Source organism: Rattus norvegicus, chromosome 10 (assembly GCF_021556685.1).
Source record: "Rattus norvegicus strain SHRSP/BbbUtx chromosome 10, alternate assembly SHRSP_T2T, whole genome shotgun sequence".
Lineage (NCBI taxonomy): Eukaryota > Metazoa > Chordata > Mammalia > Rodentia > Muridae > Rattus > Rattus norvegicus.
The window spans coordinates 79,872,572-79,879,388 of NC_141543.1; the positions used below are offsets into that span (position 1 = coordinate 79,872,572).

Genomic DNA, 6,817 nt, shown 5'->3' on the forward strand with positions numbered 1-6,817 from the left:
CAGACTGCCCACTGCTTATATGAATGCCGGGACACCTTTGCTGGCCACAGTGGCTTAGCCAGGACTTGCAGTAAGCTTTAGGGTTGTCATAACAAATTACCTCAGACTGGGAGATTTAAACAACAGATTTTTTTTTCCCCCTTTCTCACAGTTTTGGAGCCTGCAGTCCAAACCTGGCTGGTTTCACCGGAGGCTTGTCTCCTTGTCCTCTCTGTGTCTTCATGCATTTTTTTCCCCTCTGTGCCTGTGTCCTGATTTTGAAAGACCCCCGAAGGGAGCCCCCCACTCAAGTCTCGGGAAAGACGCGCACCCAGTAGGACACAGACACCGACCTGCTGTAATCACACGAGGAAGATTTATTGTAAGCGAGATGAAACGAGAGCTCAGGCCAGCATGCTGGGGTCGAGACTCATACACCACACAGGGAGTAGAGGAGTTCGACCCCGACCTGAATTTTCACAGAGCTTATAAAGGAAAAAACCACAAACCAGGGGGATCAAGAGGGAGGGAGGAGGGGAATTCCAAAACCATAAACTGCCCATACAATTTAGGACTTTGTGACATTGTGATTAGGGGTAGTGACATTTTACAGGGCCATTGGACCATTGTGGCCGGAGGCTATGGGTCATTGTGGCTGTTCCAGGAAACCTTTCATGCAAGAATGTTCCGGGAACCATTGTACAGCAAGGGAGGGGCGAAAAGTTCATGTTCTCACAGACCCTACCTCTTCTTTTTGGGTAGCTAGGCGGCTTATTATTAATTTTTAATCCTTCATTCCCCACTTCTTCTTTTTGTTAATAGTTCTAATCCTAGAACTTCATGGAGAACTCAGCTTCATCTAGCATAACAGCTTGGTATTGTAGTCTTAACATGAGGATTCTAACCTGGACACTATCCAAGCCTATCCACCAAGGTCATGACTAGCTTTTAGAACTTCTAAGCTTATATGGACTGTGATCCCTGAGGCACAGTCCCAAGAAGTGTTAAGAGTACTAACATATGCAATGTTACATCATTTGTAATGGAAATCAAGCCTATCCCACACCTATCTTGACAGAACCCAGGACAAACATGACTGAATTTCCCTCTAGGTCCCAGCTCTCAGCCCCAACAGCTAGTACATGGCTGGTGAGGGCTGAGAATTGACAGCTGTCAGGGTGGTCAGCAGCACCAGGTACGGTCCTTTCCAGCGAGGCTCGAGTGTCTGGACTCAGTGTAGCTGCAACCTGGAACTGATGGGATGTCTCAGGGGTCTCCGGGGCATAGGCTGCTGTCAGCTGTGAGCAGATTTCTTTCTGTATCACCTGTAGGTCTTTTAGCCTGGCACACAAATCATTATTACTATGGCACTATGACATGTTGGTTCAGTAACATCATCTAATACAGTCAGGGGGGCTGAGGCCCCATATAAGATCTCAAAGGGGGTAAGGCTGAATCTGGAAGGGGTATTTCTTGCTCTGAAGAGAGCAAGAGGGAAGGAGTGTCACCCAGTCTGTGCCAGTCTCCATGGTTAATTTGGTCAGGGTCTCTTTTAGAGTTCTATTTATTTACCCTACCTGTCCTGAACTTTGAGGTCTGTAAATACAATGTAATTTCCAATTGACCTCTAAATACTTGGCCACACCCTGGCTTACCTTGGCAACGAAAGTAGGGCCGCTGTCTGACCAGATTACCTTGGGCATTCCAAATCGGAGATTTCTTCCAGTATCTTCTTGATGATTGCAGAGGCCGTCTCTTGTTTGGTGAGGAAAGCTTCTATCTATTCCTGAAAAAGTATCTACAAGCACTAGGAGATACTTGTGATTATATTTTTCTGGTTTTATCTCAGTGAAGTTCACTTGGACTTTTCACCAAACTCTCTAGGTCTCTTTGCCCTGTTTGCTTGCTAAGCATTCACTTATTGACATACCTTATACTTTCTACTGTCTCTCTGGCTAAAATCTTAAAGTCTATTACATACACTTAACTACTTGGACAAACTTTTTATCTCCTAATTGAGTCCATTTCTGTATTTGGCAAAGTGAGTCTTTCCTTTATTCTCTGGGGAGTATAGCTTTCCCCTCAATGTGCCATTGTCCTTTATCTTTTAAGCAATTTGGGCCTTTTCTAAGTGAGGCCATCCCTTAGTCCGATCCCAGTTCCCAGTGGCTGTCTCTTGCAGGCCTGCAACCAGGATGGGCTCCTGCATAACCATTTTTCGAGCCACTTTATCTGCTTCGTTATTGCCCCATGTCACTGAATCTCTTCCCTCCTGATATCCTGAGCAATGAATAGTACTCACAGTTGTTGGCTTCACCAGGGCATCCAAGAGATGGTAAAGGCATCTGCAGTGCTGATGTACTGGGGGGGGGGGGGGGTAGAGGTTCAGCCATCCCAGATGACATTGTATTGTCCACCATGGCAGCACCCACTTGTCTCTGACCTTCATTCATGAAGAGAACTGTTCCCGTCTGTGGACAAGGTCCTCGGGTTTCAGCAGGGGTCAATCAGCCAGTCGCAGAGGTCTTTCCTCCACCCATGGGCTTCTGCCAGTACTTGACACTCGTGCTGTGGTGGCTCCAGGTCCGGATTGGGCAGCAAGGTGACCAGATTGTCCCCAACTGGTAGAGAATCTAGTCCATGGCAGCTGACCAGTGGTCCCATCTTTTGGGACACTCTATTCAAAGGCAGAACATCAGCCACTCTATCACAGTTTAAGTCCTGGATTGGGTGATAATTGTTAGTGCCCGGCTGGCAGGAGTGATATGTTCCAAGTAGAACAGCGCTAAGCCATTCGTCTCCCAGCATCAGGTACTGGTGCACTGAGACAGGTCTTAAGCTCCGCATACACAGTCTGTAGATATGCATACACATGGCCTCACCCAGCCATTTCAGCCCACGCAAGCCATTTTGGAGAGCAATTTTCTCATGAGCAAGGGATGGGAGCAGTCAGGGATGACTATGAACTAGTGGGTTACCCGGCCCACGCCAAGGTCCACTGTTCTTCGGGCAGTCCATAAGTATTGTTTGTTGCCAGTAGGCCCCTGTACCCAAGGTCTTTGGATATTGGCCCACTGGAGGGGGGCATAGGAGCACAGAGCATTGGGTCCCTGCATCCACACTTCCCTTCTATCTCTGTACATAGCCAGCACTCTAGGACCAAGAGGCTCTCCAGTGTCCCCTCTTGTTCTTTCTGGGGCAGTCCCTGACCCAGTGTCTTTTTTTTTTCTTTGCATTAGGCACACTGATCTTTAGCCAGGAATTCTCTTCTGTTGCCAGGTACTGTCTTCCTAGGTTCCCTAACTACTGTGGCCAGTATATGTTCCTCTCTTGTCTTTTATCTCTCTTTAGCTCTCTAGCTTCCTCTTCTTTTAGTCTCTTTTCTTCCCTAGCTTCCTGCACTCTTTACCTCTTTCTTTCTTTCTTTCTTTTTTTTCTGTCTCTCTGCATCTTCTTCTACAGCTATTAGGTGCTGTCCACTTTTCTGCACAGACCCTGAACCATGCATCAACTTACAATAACTCTCTCAGCGACTTAGCTTAACCCTTCAAGTTTCTGTAACTTTCTCTTCATATCTTTTCCTTAGCTTAGCCAGATTGGTGGGGCATTTTCCAGCCCCTAGGAGACCCACCCTTGGAGCCTGGGGGCAGACCTGGAGCACTCCCTACCTTCAGGGGTATGAAGAGAGCAGGCAGAAGTGAGGGCCTTCTATGCGTGTTGGAACCCTTTTTTTTTTTTTTTCTGGCCTCTAGTAGGATTCCGTCTTTCCTCAGTGGTAAAGAAGACCTGTAACAGTTACTAACAAGCATATCAAATGGGATGGTGAGAAAACAAGAGAATCTTGAGAATAGAGTCTACCGAAGAGGGCAAACAGCATTTAGTCACACAGCTAAACCAGGAGGCCTTTCTTGGAACAAAAAGGCCATTGTCAGTGTCAGCTCCATGGCTTTGCCTCTCAAGAGAACCAGCCTCCAAATGACACTAGGCTTCTAGTAACAACTAATAACAAAAGGATGGAGAGATGGTTAGAACCTGGGTGCTAGATGCCAGGGGGCTGATAAAAGAATTGTAACCAGTTCACCTGGGGCTATCAGGACCTCAGTAGTAGCCCTTTACCAAACTGTCTCACTGGGTTTAAAGGCCCATGGAAAAGAAAACATTAATCCTGACCTTGGCTACCTCCAAGTAATTTAGTGCTGGAGACTGACTCCTCCCTTGGAATAAAGACAGCAGATAAGGCAGGCTTCCTTAAAGAACTTCTCTAAATGAGCACTCTCCTTCTGTGAGCAAATGTCAGAAATTCCTTTCCTGTTCTTGTTTACCTTATAGCCCCACCTAGCTCTCAGCCTTTTTAGATTATTCTTCCTGTAGCATTTCTAACGCAGCCTGTCCCTTTTTTTTTTTTTTTTTTTTTAGCCTGTTAACAGCATTTTTGATCTTTTAGGCAGTTATGCACTAAGTGTCATACCGGCTGAAACTCCGCCTTTAAGATTCTTTGCTCCCAAGCAAAATTTAAATCCTTTTCCAGCTTATCTCAGCTGTCCACCATGAGATTCCCAGAGATCGCGAAGCAAGGTGTAGTAATTCACTAAGAAATCTCTCTATAGTGTTTCTTTTTACCTTAAGCCTTTTCCTTTTAAACAGCTCCTGAAGAGCCAGAAAAATTGGGTGAGACTTGAGAAGTCCCCATGCTCGCTGCAGCAGCTCCGCAGCTAATTTCGCTCCCCTCTACTGTGTGCTGCGAGCACAAGCACAGATAAAACACTATTTTAAAAATTAACTTTGGCTATCAACCAACACACCGCCACTAGAGCGGGGTCCATAAGATTAAGTTTCTTACTAAGCATTAAGGGGACCAAGTAAAACTCTTTGATGAACAAAGCAAACAGTTTCATGATTTCAAACACAGTCGTCAGTCCAAGATTTTAAACACGGTCGTCAGTCCAAATTCAAACACGAAACAAAAGTCAAAAAAAACACTGGACAATACCACAGAAAACAATCCAGACAAACAAGACCAAGACAAAGCATCCTATAACCAATTTCCACAGATGCCTGGTACCTTCAGTACCTGGCCCAAACTGCAGCTTAACCTTAGCTGCTTCCGGGATACCAAACACAGAAACAGAATACAGACAACAGACACTAACACATCTAAGCACACTTGTCCGTGCCTATACTTAAATAGGCAGCCGAACTCGACCTCCAAAGTCACAGTCAGATCTTTTTGACTGTCCGTTGCCGGGTCCTCCCGACAAAATTCGGCTCGAGGAACGTTTCTCACGCGTCCCAGAGCCAGGACCCAACAAAGGCTGACTCGTGGAACGTCTCTCACGAGTCCCAGAGCCTGCGCGATTGGGGCGTCCCCCGGTGCGCTTTCTAAAAAGGAAAAAAAGAAAGAAAAAGACTATTCGGAGTAGGAATCCTTCATCTACTCACAGGCGCCATTTCGGGGTGGGGAACCTTCTTCCACCCGTGCACAGGGCAGGAAACCTTCTTCTGCCCAGACAGTGCACTAAGACTCTCGTGCACAGGGCAGGAATCCTTCATCTGCCCAGACAGTGCACTAAGACCTTAAACCGGTACCGAAAAACACAGACTACAGGACTTAATTCACACACACTCACACACACGAGCACAAACAAAAGAGAAAAAAACAAAACAAAACAAAACAAAACCGACGTCGACTTCGTGTCGACCAGAGGCACTGAAACTGATCGGCAGGTCGCAGACCTTGCCTAACAAACCGGTCGTCAAGGAGTAAAGTCTCCTCTGGACCTATCAGATGGGGTTCACCAGGCGTCCCTGGTCCCCCCTTGTCCTCCTGGGACGTCTCCCAGGGCGAACGGACGGTGGGTACCTGGACACGTCTATCCCTATCCACCCCGCTCTCCTTCCTGGAGCACGGTCTCACTGAGCGTCCGCAAAACCGAAACAGCGATCGCACCAGATTCCCAGACAGAACATAGACACAGACCCAGACACAGCGCTGAGATAAAACAGAGAATCTTACCTCCAAGTGGGTCTAGGACCCCTGGGTGGTCGCGCAGATCCCGGACGAGCCCCCAAATGAAAGACCCCCGAAGGGAGCCCCCCACTCAAGTCTCGGGAAAGACGCGCACCCAGTAGGACACAGACACCGACCTGCTGTAATCACACGAGGAAGATTTATTGTAAGCGAGATGAAACGAGAGCTCAGGCCAGCATGCTGGGGTCGAGACTCATACACCACACAGGGAGTAGAGGAGTTCGACCCCGACCTGAATTTTCACAGAGCTTATAAAGGAAAAAACCACAAACCAGGGGGATCAAGAGGGAGGGAGGAGGGGAATTCCAAAACCATAAACTGCCCATACAATTTAGGACTTTGTGACATTGTGATTAGGGGTAGTGACATTTTACAGGGCCATTGGACCATTGTGGCCGGAGGCTATGGGTCATTGTGGCTGTTCCAGGAAACCTTTCATGCAAGAATGTTCCGGGAACCATTGTACAGCAAGGGAGGGGCGAAAAGTTCATGTTCTCACAGACCCTACCTCTTCTTTTTGGGTAGCTAGGCGGCTTATTATTAATTTTTAATCCTTCAATTTCTACCTCAGGTAAGAACACCGCTCATATTGGATTAGGGCCCAACCTAATGACATCATTTTCGCTTAATTATCCTTTTAAGCACTCTGTCTCCAAATATAGTCACATTTTAAAATGCACAAGGATTAGGGGACTTCAACATGATTTTTTTTTTTTTTTTTTTTGCCAGAGACGATTCAGTTCACAACAGGGAGCAGAAATCCACACCCAGAATCTAGGTTAGAAAAGAACTGTGCTAGAGAGATGGCTT

The 6,817-nt window shown here is 46.9% G+C and overlaps 1 long non-coding RNA gene across 1 annotated transcript; it reads right to left on the minus strand.

Moving 5' to 3' along the window:
- Window positions 1–396: 396 nt before the first annotated feature.
- On the minus strand, window positions 397–6,570 carry LOC148003035 (uncharacterized). The gene is made up of 2 exons (XR_015631935.1): window positions 3,648–6,570; window positions 397–1,320 (listed from the first exon to the last, which is right to left on the minus strand). It is a non-coding gene; the product is annotated as an uncharacterized LOC148003035 (long non-coding RNA).
- Window positions 6,571–6,817: the final 247 nt, after the last annotated feature.